Source organism: Bos grunniens, chromosome 22, assembly GCF_055505025.1.
Source record: "Bos grunniens cultivar Pamir isolate PY7600 chromosome 22, Bosgru_T2T1.0, whole genome shotgun sequence".
Lineage (NCBI taxonomy): Eukaryota > Metazoa > Chordata > Mammalia > Artiodactyla > Bovidae > Bos > Bos grunniens.
The window spans coordinates 60,523,602-60,536,698 of NC_141186.1; the positions used below are offsets into that span (position 1 = coordinate 60,523,602).

At 53.0% G+C, this 13,097-nt stretch overlaps 2 long non-coding RNA genes across 2 annotated transcripts; one reads left to right on the top strand and one right to left on the bottom strand.

Moving 5' to 3' along the window:
- Nucleotides 1–257: 257 nt before the first annotated feature.
- LOC147348783 (uncharacterized) lies at nucleotides 258–1,404 on the bottom strand. The gene is made up of 2 exons (XR_015151932.1): nucleotides 1,196–1,404; nucleotides 258–841 (listed from the first exon to the last, which is right to left on the bottom strand). It is a non-coding gene; the product is annotated as an uncharacterized LOC147348783 (long non-coding RNA).
- On the top strand, nucleotides 1,200–2,421 carry LOC147348784 (uncharacterized). The gene is made up of 2 exons (XR_015151931.1): nucleotides 1,200–1,507; nucleotides 2,156–2,421. It is a non-coding gene; the product is annotated as an uncharacterized LOC147348784 (long non-coding RNA).
- The last annotated feature ends 10,676 nt before the right edge of the window (nucleotides 2,422–13,097 follow it).

Below are 13,097 nucleotides of genomic sequence, written 5' to 3' on the forward strand. Positions count from 1 at the left end.
GGGACGACTCCGTGTGGCTGGCTGCCGCACCCCCTCCAGCTGCCTCAGAGCCTTCCATCTGGGCCCCCAAACCGCCTCCAGCCCAGAACTCTGCCCTACGCCCCCTTCCCCCAGCGGGGACCCTCGGCCGAACCCCAGGGCCCCCACGCCCCCTCCTGGGTCTGCCGCCATCTCTTCCAGCTCTGATCCATCCCCAGTCACCCGCCCCAAACAGGAGACACATGGCGTGCTGCCCAGGGAACTGTGGATGGCCACACTTAGGTTTCGGTTTTTACTTTTTTAAGGGCCTGGGACGCACGTTGCTCACTGTTGCTCAGGGCCCAGCGTGTTCTCAAGGACCCATGCTGGGCCCCCACGCATCACGTGTCCTCACTTTCCTCCTTGCCCTCTGCCCTTCAACCCCGTTGCCCACACCCCGTCCCCTCCCCAGCCCTCTTCACGGGCCTGCACGCCTGTTTTTAGATTCCATAAACCGCGTGCTCCAGTAACTCTGCCCCTCCGCTCTCTGCCCGTCACCACGGCATGTAGGAACTGCCCGCCCAGCTGCGTGCATTTGGTTCTCGGCTCCACACCGCTCTGCAGGTCAGCGTGGCCATGACCTGGGCTGAGCCAGCGTGCAGGGAGGCAGCAGGTCCCAGCCGCTCCTGACGCAGGGGCAGCTAGAGGTCCGAGGTGGCCAGGTCTGGGATCGCCCACGGGGGCGGGTCAGGAAACACGGCGGCTGCAGGGACGAGCTAAAGGCACAAGCGAGCTGCTGGGAGGCCCGTCCAGGTGGATGTGGCAGCCAGGAGGAACAGGGCAGGAAGGGTGGTGAAGATCTGGCCGGCCCAGCTGCAGAGTCCTGAGAAATGGGGGAGAGGAGCAGGCCAGAGGGTGTAGCAAGGGTTGGTCTACGGGAACGTCCAGGGAAGTGGCGGTGCGGGCAGGGAGTCCAGGGGACCCGGGAGGGAAGTCGGCCACCACTGGCGAGGACCGCGGGCAGCACTGTCCCCAGGTTGGGGGGAGGGTCCTCTCTGGAGGCTGTGCTTCATGGAATTGACGTGTATTCCTGGAGAACGTCTGAGAGGTCCGGGGCTCTTCTGAGGGGCATGGCGCGGGGAGAGGGCAGTTGGCTTCTGTCGGGGGTGGGGCTGAAGCTAAGGGGCTGGAACCGTGGGTTCCCCACCGCCCCCGACAGGATGCCGCCCCAACTCACCGGCCTCAGGAGCCCACCAGGGCTCACAGAGGTGGAGACTGGCTGACAGTTACTGAAGCCTGGAAGCGAGCTTTTTCTGCACAGAAACACAGGGTGTGTTTGCACGGCTGAAAGTGCGCTGAACACAGTGGGTGTGCCCTCCGTCTTCCACTTCCTGTATTTCTAAAGGAAATGGCTCCAACCTTACCCTCGAATCCTAACTTCTCCACGACTGTGTGACGTCTACGTCACCCAGGGGTCGACGACGTGGTGACGTACATCCTCGCCTGCGTATACAAGGGTACGGAGCCCTGAGAGATACGGACTGAAGTGGTAATCAGTGATTTTTAACAAATTTTGAAATCACAGACTCCCAGGAAGTTGCAGAGACGGAGCAGAGAGGCCAGGGGGGCGGGAGTGGGGGCTTCGCACACGGCTTCCGGTGCCGGAGGCTGGGGCCTGCTTGCTGCCGGGCGGGGTTGCTGTCTGGGCTCCCCGCTCAGCGGGACTGGGCTGGGGGAGCGGCAGGGGAGGCTGCCCCCCGGCGAACAAGAGCCGCCCCCCGCCCCCGCCCCGCCACAGGCCTCTGCGGACGGGATGGCCGGGTGGTCTCCAGTCTGCTGTTTTCCTGGGCTGCCCCCTCCGGGGCCTCTGCCTGGGGACGGCGGCTTTTCTTACAGCTTCCTGGGTGGTCTGGGGGCTGGCCTCTCTCCGAGCGGGTCTGGGGTCCACGAGGGAGCCCACCGCCATGCGGTTCTCAGCCCAGGGCCTCGCCCACGTGCCTCCTCCCCATGGTTGAGAGCCGCCCTGTCTGTCTGTCTGCGTGTCTGTGTAGCTTCCAGGCCACTCCCCTGTCCCGCTTCCGCAGGACCGCCGGGCGCGTCCTGAGGGGGTTCGGGGTGGTAAGCGGAGTGGTCGGCATCTCTCCTGCTCGCAGTCTGGCTGGAAACACACCGTTTCCCCTGTCCTTCTCATCTCAAGGTGCCTGAACTACCCTCTCAGGGCCAGCTCTCCACTTGTGAAGATCAGACGACGGCCAGTCCGGATGTCCTTCTCGCCGCTTCCCCAGATTCGCTTTCCTCTGTGCCGCACTTTCCCGACCTGGACGCTGAGCTCTTTTCCTCCCGACACCCCTGGTTTCTGATCAGTGTCTCACCCTCGGGGCGCCCTTTTGCCGTATCCTGTAACTTTGTATGTAGAGCGTTTTCCTTTAATTCTAAGAATTTCAAGATTTGTGTTAATTCAAAGGGTGATTTTAGGAGTATGTAATTTAATTCCCAGGAGTGGAAAGCTAACCCTTTATTTCAGAGATGCAAGTGTACCGCGAGGTTCAGAGGTTTCTATTGAGGATGGTAAGTCTCATCACGTGAATGGAGGGCAGGGGCTTCCTTCTGCTCTTTCTGGTGATTTTCAATCTTTTAAGTTTTAATTCTGGAGAATTGTGGTCACCGTTTCTTCAAATATTCCTTTTCCATCAGCTGTGTTCCTTCTGAGCCCTGAGAGGCAGCCTGAGCCCAGCCTTTGCCCCATGCTTCCTGTCCTTACAGCTTACCTGCTGCCTCCCCATGGGGCCCTGCCCCTCCTGCTCAACATCGCTCCTTCTTAGTTCAGTTCAGTAGCTCAGTTGTGTCTGACTCTTTGCGACCCCAATGGACTGCAGCACGCCAGGCTTCCCTGTCCATCACCAACTCCGGGAACTTGCTCAAACTCATGTCCATTGAGTCAGTGATGCCATCCAACCATCTCATCCTCTGTCGCCCCCTTCTCCTCCTGCCTTCAGTCTTTCCCAGAATCAGGGAATCATTCTCCAATGTTTTCCAATGAATCATTTCTTCGAATCAGGTGGCCAAAGGATTGGAATTTCAGCTTCAGCATCAGTTCTTCCAATGAATATTCAGGACTGGTTTCCTTTAAGACAGACTGGTTTGATCTCTTTGCAGTCCAAGGGACTCTGAAGAGTCTTCTCCAACACCACAGCTCAAAAGCATCAATTCATCAGTGCTCAGCTTTCTTCATAGTCCAACTCTCACGTCCATATATGACTACTGGAAAAACCATAACTTTGACTAGATGGACCTTTGTTGGCAAACTAATGTCTCTGCTTTTTAATATGCTGTCTAGGTTGGTCATAGCTCTTCTTGGAAGGAGCAAGCGTCTTTTAATTTCATGGCTGCAGTCATCATCTGCAGTGATTTTGGAGCCCTGCAAAATAAAGTCTGTCACTGTTTCCATTGTTTCCCCATCTATTTGCCATGAAGTGATGGGACCGGATGCCATGATCTTAGTTTTTTGAATGTTGAGTTTTAAGCCAACTTTTTCACTCTCACTTTCATCAAGAGACTCAGAATGGCCAGACAGAATGCCCATCATCAAAAAACCCACAAACAATATTTCTGGAGAGGGTGTGGAGAAAAACAGACCCTCTTGCACTGTTGGTGGGAATGTTAATTGGTACAGACACTATGGAAGACAGTATGGAGATTCCTTTAAAAACTAGGAATAAAACTACCATATGGCCCAGCAAGCCTACTACTAGGCATATACCCTGTTGTTGTTCAGTCACCAAGTTGTGTCGAAGTCTTTGTGACCCCATGGACTGCAGCATGACAGGCCTCCCTGAGGAAACTAAAATTGAAAAAGACACACGTACCCCAATGTTCACCGCAGCACTGTTTACAATAGCCACGACATGGAAGCAACCTGGATGTGCATCGACAGATGGATGGATAAAAAAAGCTGTGGTATATATACAAAGGAATATTACTCAGCCATAAAAAGGAACACATCTGAGTCAGTTCTAATGAGGTGGATGAACCTAGAGACTTTTATATGGAGTGAAGTAAGTCAGAAAGAGAGAAACAAATATCATATATTAACGCAGAACATAGAATATAGAGATGGTATGGATGAACATTTGCAGGGCAGCAGTGGACACAGAGAAAGAACAAACTTATGGACACGGTTGGGGGGAAGGGAGGAGAGGTCTCCCAGGGCTGCGGTTGGCTCCATTTCCAACCTCTGTGCACCAGACGGAGCGTGAACTGTGCACGAGGAGCCGGGCAGTGCAGGGTGGGGGGATGGCAGACATGGGTCCCCACGTCCAGCATCCGAGGTGCAGCCTCCACCAGCCCAGGCTCTGCAACACTAGGGTCGCAGACAACAGTGTCCTCGGGACACCAGAGAGCGAGCCAGGGCAGGGTGGATGGCCCTAATGCCCATCCTGACGTCTCTCCCTCTCACGAAGCCAAGCTGGCGGGGGTGGTGAGACATGCAGAGACAGTGACATCCAGCCAGTTTCATCACGTTGTACTACCTCATTACATCTAGTTTATATTCAATGTATGGCGAGAGACACCAAATTCCTAAGTACTTTAGTGATTATACTTAATATGTGACACTTCCTTAAAAAATACACTAGTTGAAGTAACAAGAGCGAATTTAAAATAACACACCGCATACAGGAACGTGGAAAGCCTTCAAAGTTGGCATAAGAGTGACCAGAGGTCAGGACTGAGTGTCTGGGTGTCCATCCAGACATCACTGCATGGGGTGGGCTAGGCTGTGGAAGCTGGCCCCTGACCAGGCAGGAGGGCCTCTCCACCCTGCAGAACAGATATAACAAACGCAGCAGCCGCCCAGCCAGTGAGACACCTGTAAAGAGGTATTCTGAGAAACGTATCACCTCAGGTTCATTGCAGAGGAGACCGAGAGCTCCAGTGGAAGTTAGAAAAGCAGCCACAGAAGAAACCCAAGGACAAAATGAAAGAAAAAATGCAAAGACAAAATCCAGAAACACAGAACAAAAGAAACCCAAGGACAAAATGAAAGAAAAAATGCAAAGACAAAATCCAGAAACACAGAACAGAAGAAACCCAAGGACAAAATGAAAGAAAAAATGCAAAGACAAAATCCAGAAACACAGAACAATGAAATGATTTTAAAAGGTGAAAAACCAAAACAGTGTTTGTTTTTTAAAACAATACACAAGACATTGGGAAGACTAAGACAGATGAGAGAAGACATACGTAAGCAAAACACAGAACTACAAAAGCAATTCATGAAAGCGACATGTAAGTAAATGTCATAAGCAAAGTGATGGTGCCCTTACCACTAAAAAGCCCCAGGCGCAGACAGCTTTACAGATGAATTTTCCAAACTTATTCATAAGAACACTCCAGAATATTTCTTTAAAAGAGGAGAATTTTGAAATTAATTTTTGGAAGCGATTATTACCTTATATTCAGAGCTGGTAAAGTCAACACAAGAAAACACATCTGGGTTATTTCCCCTTCGTGTAAAATATCCTAAATAGCACAGGAACAAACCAAATGCAAAATGTCTTATAAGAGAAAACCTGTGACTGGACGTACTTTACCCCAGCAATGCAGAGATAATTTTCCACATGAAATAATTCACTACATTGTTTGGCTACAGAAGACAAAAAATGTCTACCTTAAGGTAATCATTAATGATTACAGAAAACTGTCCTTGGCAGATACAGAGAAAGGGTTTGATAAGGTTTCAGTATATTCTGAAGTGTTAGAACTCTCTGAAAAATAGAATGGCAAGGAATAATGCTGAGCTTGATAAAGCCTATATACTCAGTGCAGGCCTCTCGAAGAAAATGAGAGGCCATGCAAACCAAAACTAGCCAAGGATGTGGAAGTGGGCCACACAGTCAGCAAGCGTGAGCTGAAGGACATGTGGGCTCTGCTGTCACCGCAAGAGAGTAAGTCCACAAACTGTACTGGGTTTACAACAGTGACTTTTGAAGAACTGGTTTACCACAGGCCACACTTTCCAGCAGGGGAGTCAGGGCACAATCATAGTAGAGACTGACTGCAGTGAGTGCCTCAGGTGGGCGTGCACGTGGCCAACGTGTCCAAGTCTTCCTTCTGACTTAGATTCCCACTAGAAAATGAAGTGATGCTTTACTTCCTAGAGAACAAAATAACTGCCAACTTAGCAAAAAGGGTTAGCAAAATATCCCTTAAAAGTGAAGGACCAAAAAAAGACATTTTTCAGGCAAACACAAGCTGAGAGAGTAACTCACAAGAACCTGAAGCCAAAGAAACACAGGAAGAAGAGAAAAATGATTCCAGTTGCAGGTGTGGAGATTCAGGAAGGGAAGAATGCAGGAACGGGAAACAAATGGAAAAATGTAAAAATAATGATTTGCTACTAAGTCACTTCAGTCGTGTGCGACCCCATAGACGGCAGCCCACCAGGCTCCCCCGTCCCTGGGATTCTCTAGGCAAGAACACTGGAGTGGGTGCCATCGCCTTAAGAGTAAGCAATTGACACTGTCTTGTCAACTTTATAACAGAGACGTAGAGTGCAGAGTACATTACAGCAATTAGCACAGCCCGCTAGGGAGAAGTGGGAGACTGGAGCTGAACTGCATGGTTTGGAAACTGGTACAAATACTTGCATCAAGTAGACAGTAATCGATGGAGGGTCTGTATTTTAATCTTTAGAGTAACCGCCTTTTAATCTTTAGAGTAACTGCCAAAAGAATGATAGACTGAAGTATAATTTAAAAGTAACACAGAGATACAGTGGAGAAATTTTTTAAACAAAAGGTTCAGGAGGAGGTATGGACCCAGAGACGACAGTGAGATGGTGGGCAAGGGCAGCCGCATCAGGGACCACACTAAACAGATGGACGAAACAATCCAGCTACAGGACAGGTCACGAGCCTGCGTTTTTAAAGCTCTCTGAGGCTTTAAGGGACACTTTTGAGGACGTGAGGGTGATCTGGTTGCAACACCTGTCACCCAGTGGTCGCAGGGTTGACTCAGCTGATCTGACTGGGTAGGTGCGTGTCCCCCGCTCCCTCACCGCCCCACGTGTGTCCCTCCTGCAGCTGCACGCTCGGTCAAAGAGGACGACTGTCCCAACAGAGGAGGACCAGTCTCCCATCAAGGGTGTACTGTGCTCCCCTGCTAGAGCCTCCAAACAAGCTCTCAGGAAGCACGTCTGAATATAACAGCACAAAGTGCAAATAAAGCAAACACTAGATAAACGAACAGATAAATTTCCAGACAAAACAGACTCTAATGCGAGAAGTATTGAACAATGTCAAGTGTGACACTCTATAAGAATAAAGGGACAAATAGTCCAGACCATAAAACAATAAAACAGATGGTCCAGACAATAAAACAATAAAACACACAATAACACATCTTTAGACAATAAAGCAACGATGGACAGAACTGAAAGGAAAAAGAGAAAAATGCAAAACCGTAGATTCCAGTTCTCTCAGGAAATAATAGAACAAGAAGACACGAAAACATAGAAGACGTGAACAAAATAATTATCTACCTTGACCTAACTGACATGTGTAGCATATTATACCAAACAATTGAATTTTTTTAAGTACACAAAAACGTTTCCTAAAATACAGCATATGCTGTGCCCCAAACTGAGAGTGAGTATGTTCCAAAAATTAATTTGAGATGGAAACATAAAAGGTAACACAATAAAACTCCAAGAAAAAAATATGAGAATATGTTCATGACTTGGAAGTAGACAAAGAATTAAACAGGCTTAATAATTTTAAACAGATTGAAGAGCACTAATAAAAAAATACTGACAAATAAGACTTCTATAAAATTAAAAACTTCTGTTCACCTACAGACGCCATTTAAAAAGCCACAAAGAGGGCCTTCCTGGTGGCTCAGTGGTAAAGAATCTGCCTGCTACTGCAGGAGACACGGGTCTGATCCCTGTTCTGGGAGGATCCCACGACAGATAAGCCCATTCACCACAACCGTTGAGCCTGTGCTCTGGAGCCCACACACCGCAGCTGCTGAGCCCAGGAGCCGTGACGACTGAAGCCCACACACCCTAGAGCTTGAGCTCTGTAGAAGGAAAAGCCAGTGATGAGAAGCTCCTGCACCACAAGGAAAAGAAGCCCCTGGAAGCTGCAGCTGGAGAAAGCCCACACAGCACCAAACCCAGTGCAGCCAAAGGGAAAGAAAAGCCACAACGAATATTTAATCAGCACTTGCATCTAACAAAAGACTTTTCTATGGAATATATAAGGAACGTTTTATAAACATGCACACTCAAAGAGCACAGCCCCAACCGAAGGGCAAAGTGAGGAACTCTCACCTCTCCAAATAGGATGTGCAAATGACCATTTGATCTACCCTAATTCCTTCCCCCAAAAAAGCCAGGTATAAAATACACTGTTAGGCAAAAATACAATTTAAAATTAAGAAAATTTAATTGAAAAAAATTTAAAAACACACACTTTGAACACTTTAGGGAAAACCTACACTCTAAGGCCAACTGGGAACGTGTGTACGCTCTGCAGACTACATACTGTCGGGAGTGATGACGGCACGGCCTGCAGGACAGTGCCCTCGTGCTGCAGAGACGCACGAGAAAGGGTCAGGCATCCAGAATTTACTGTGACACCGTTACCAGATTAGTGGGGAGAGGACAGACTGAGAGGGGGACTGATGGACAGACACAGGAGACATCACCTGTAAGAATATTCAGAATTTACTGTGACACCATTACCAGATTAGTGGGGAGAGGACAGACTGAGAGGGGGACTGATGGAGAGACACAGGAGACATCACCTGTAAGAATATTCAGAATTTACTGTGACACCGTTACCAGATTAGTGGGGAGAGGACAGACTGAGAGGGGGACTGATGGAGAGACACAGGAGACATCACCTGTAAGAATATTCAGGTGACTGGAGACAGGAATTAAAGAAAGATTCGCAGGAGGAACGATCCACGTAGGTGGAGGGTACGTGCGCGTCCATTCCTCCTGCTCCTCCTACCACTGAAATTCTCCAAACACAAACAGGAAGCAGGGCAAGAAAACCATGGGGGTGTGGGGTGTGGACGAGCTGTGGGTCTCTGTGGCCCGCAGCCCCCGACAAGCCACTCCACCGAGGGCCCTGGCCCAGCTGGCAGGCGACGTTTGGTGTTCTCTGGGCACTGATGTACCTGGGGTGGACGGTGGTGACAACCTGGTCTGGGCTGGTCCTTGGGACACTGAGACAAGTGGCCTAGCAGCCTAGCTACCTGAGGCCACGCCCACCCTCTGTGGCCTCCCGAGGGGCTGGTCCCCTGGGCACCTGTCACCAGAGGTCTCAGCTTTGTCCAGACTTTTGCAATCAGTGCGAAGAGGGAAAGGCCCCGTCTGCATCCTGTCTGAGAGATAACTCAGCTGAGGGAGAGTGAGGCACGCGCGCCCTCTGCAGAAGCGCTGTCCGGAGCCCAGGGCTGGGGCACTGTGAGGGGCAGAGGCCTGACCTCCACACTAGACAAGGAAACCGCTTGCAGAGCTAGGACCGAACACCATCACCTTCAGGTCCCAGGAGACGTGGCTTCTTCAAGCTCAACAACCTTCTAACACAGCGATTATTCCAGATTCCAAAACTGTATCAAGCAACTTGAGTGTTTCATTTTTACCCCCTTCACAATGTACTTTTAATGATTTCTCTCGGAATCAGTAAAGAAAAACACTTCTGCTTCAGAGACTCACGTTGTACAAAATGCTGCTTGAAAGCGAGCTTCCATGGTCAGCGCACAAACAACAGTAGATAAATACTCTAAGTAACTTCCACCAGCCTTCAAGCTGCACTATATGAATACTGTTTTCACTTTTATTATTGTTCACACCTATGGCGAACACAACAGTAATTGGAAGATTAGAGAGAGGCCTATGAGACACTTAGAACCGTGAAGAAGATTCTGGTTTGTCTGCTGGCAGAAAGAAGACAAATGATATTTACTTGATTTTCCCCTTAGTAAGAATTGTTTTAAAAGATACAGAAATAAAACATCACATATTACTATGGAATACATCTCAAGTGATACATTTAAAGAAAATTTTATGGCATTAAAAGTTATATGAGAAAAGAATAAAGGCTAAAAATGACTTGAGCGAGCGCCACCTACATGGTGTTACGAAACAATCTGCCCACAGTGGACACAGGGAGCAGAGAGCGCCTTCAGGAGACACAAGAGAACTGCTGAGTGAGCAGTGGGGTCAATAAAACCAAGAGACCTACGTTAAGATTTCTTCTTTTAATATATGAAATATTAAGAAAGAAAAGTGGGGTACCACAGATAATCAACAGAGTAGGAAATAATCACATGAAAAACTTTCAGTAACAAATCTGAGAATGATCGGAAGTGTACGCATGCAAATGAGGCTGGGTCTTTCTAACGAGTGAAGCATGAACCCAGCTGACAGCACAGCATCGCTTATTTGAATGCAAGACGCTCACTATTACACGTTTTATAAGTATGGCCCGTGCTCCCCATCTGTCCCAGCAGATTGGGAAGTTATCTGGGCGGCGGGCACAGCAGGGCTCATTGGACCCCACGGCCCCTAAGCACCGGAGGGCATGGTCTCCAAGCACATATCAGAGCTAGAAGAGGCGGCAGTGGGCCCGGGAGGGTGGGCAGTGGGGGCGGGGGCTGTGGGGTTCCGGCTGAGGGTGCACACAGGGGGAAGGGGGCAGAGGGCAGAGTTCTGGGCTGCAGGGTGGTTTGGGGGCCCAAATGCTGAACCTGGACACCCCTCCTGAGGGAAGGATTTCGAGTGTCATCGTAACATGGGAAGCAGCTCTGGACGGTCTCCCCACTGCAGTCAGGCGGGCTGAGCTGGGCGGAGGCTGCCGCCCCCACTGGGCACCGGGCTCGGGGGTGTCCCCACCTAGAGCTGGAGGGGACGAGGAGTATGGGGGTGGGGGCTCCACAGGGTAAGGAAGCACCCTGGGGGTCCAGGGGGCCGAGCGCTGGCTCCCCACACACCCCGTCTGGGCATGGGCCCGGGGCACCCGTAGCTGGAGCTGGAAGGACTGAGGAGAATGGGGGTGGGGGCTCCACAGGGTAAGGAAACACTCTGGAAAAACAGGGGACTGAGGGCTGGCTCCCCACGAGGGGGTCAAAACTGCAGATGCCCCAGGCCCAGATGGAAGGCCCTGAGGCAGCCGGAGGGGGGTACCCCATCCAAGGATGGCTGGCAAAGGGCACCCTGGTGGAACTGCAAGGGTCGGGGAACTCCAGCCAGGGGGCCCTCCAGTCAGGCCAGCAGGCGGGGTCAGTCACATGCTGGGCTCCCCAGAGGTAACAGTAGGGGCAGGCAGGGCCCACGACTGCCGAGGGGGCCAGGGGAGCACGGCCAGCGCCCCACATGGCTGGCTCCCTGCACGCACACGCGTCCGTCTCGGGGGAGCTCTCCTTCCACGGGCTGACTCCTCGGGGTGCCCAGGCGGCTCCTTGGAACCTGCAGGTAAGCAGACAAGAGAGTCAGAGAGGGTTCGGGGGCCTGGAGGAGAGGTCGGGGTTGAGGTGAGGGGAGAGCTGAGTGAAAGCACAGATGACCACGAAAGGCTGATACAGGAGTGACCCTGCCCGGGGTGCCTGTGTGGCCCTTAGTTATCTGGGCATCTGGCATTCAGCCCCTCGCCCCCACCATGCAGGCCTCAGAGGACAGAGACGGGAGAACCCCAATGGCCACTGGGCTCCCTTTGGGGGGGCCTGCTGCCTTCAGGGCAGGATCTGCCAGGCAACAGCTTGGCACTCTACCCCTTCCTGGGGCCCAGATGCCGAGACCCCAGCTGGGGAGGCCGGCGCTGCAGTGGACGGTGCTCGGGGGAGCCAAGGGGCCGGGGTGGGGGGCCCTCTGCTCCCCGGGCTTGGCTCAGGGGCTGGCAGGAAGCAGAGGGCTGGCTCAGAGTGGGGCGCGGGGGAGGAAGACCCCTGGGCTGCTCAGCGACTGATCGAGGGAGGGGCCCGGGAGGGGGCAGGTGGGAGGGGAAGCGGCAGAGTGACCGCCCGGCCGCCCTCTCACAATCTCGTCCTTACCTGACCCTCTGGGGCTGCCTGCGTCCAGCAAGGCCATGGAGCGCGCCCTTCATGCTTGGGCCAGAGCAGCTGGGGTGTCCGAGGCGGTTCGGGTCCGGGAAGGTCTCAGGTCCGGGGAGGTTCGAGTCTGAGAAGGTCCGAGGAGGTCTCAGCTCCGAGGAGGTCTCGGGTTTGAGGAAGTCTCGGGTCTGAGGAGGCCTCAGCTCCGAGGAGGTTCTAGGAGGTCTGAGGGGGTCTCGGGTCCGAGGCGCTGCTGCAGCCCAGGCCGAGCCCCAGTGCCCACCGAGGATGCTGGTGTGCCGCACGCGGCCTCTCTTGAGCGGGACCCGGCTGTGCGGGGCTCCAGCCTCGGCCAATGGCAGCCTCCTGGTGATGCGGTCAGCGATCCGCGGGGCCCTGATGGGATCACGGGCGCGCCTCAGTGGGGGTGTGACTAGACGGGGCGACGGCTCGTCTGCGATGGGCCGGGCGTCACCAGTGTGAAGAGGCCGCCGCCTCGGGTGGAGGTCAGGGAGGAGCCCTGAGGAAGCTGGCCTGTCCTGACTCCGACGGTTCAGAGGCCCAGCAGGAGGCGGGAGGCTGGAGCCAGAAGCGGCGGCTGCCCCTCCCAGGCCCTTGTGGGGGGCCTGGAGATGCGTCTCCACCAGGGAGCTGGGACCGTCCTGAACTGCACAACCGGGACCAGACCGCATGCTGCGGAGCCCGGTTCTGCTGGGTCCAGTCGCTCGGGCCTGCGTGCACTGGCCGCTTCTGGTCTGACGCGCAGTGAGAGCCGATCTGTGCCGGGCTGGCAGTAACTCTTTGAACCCCCACGTCGTCCTGCGAGCCCCGCAGAGCACGCCAGCGGGCTCCGGACAGTCCCACTGCGGAGAAAGCGGGGCTGCCCTTCTCCATACGCGAGGCCGGCGCGGAAGCCTCGGGGCGGGAAGAAGCCCCCGGGGAAAGAGGCGTCGTCGGGCGGCGGAGCGGCCGCTCCTCCAGGCGGAGGCCCGGGCTGAGCGGGGGGACTTGGTCAGGAGAGGTTCCCCTCCGGCTCCACCGTGAGGCTGCCCCAGGAGCCCGAGGGCGGCCTTCGCGCT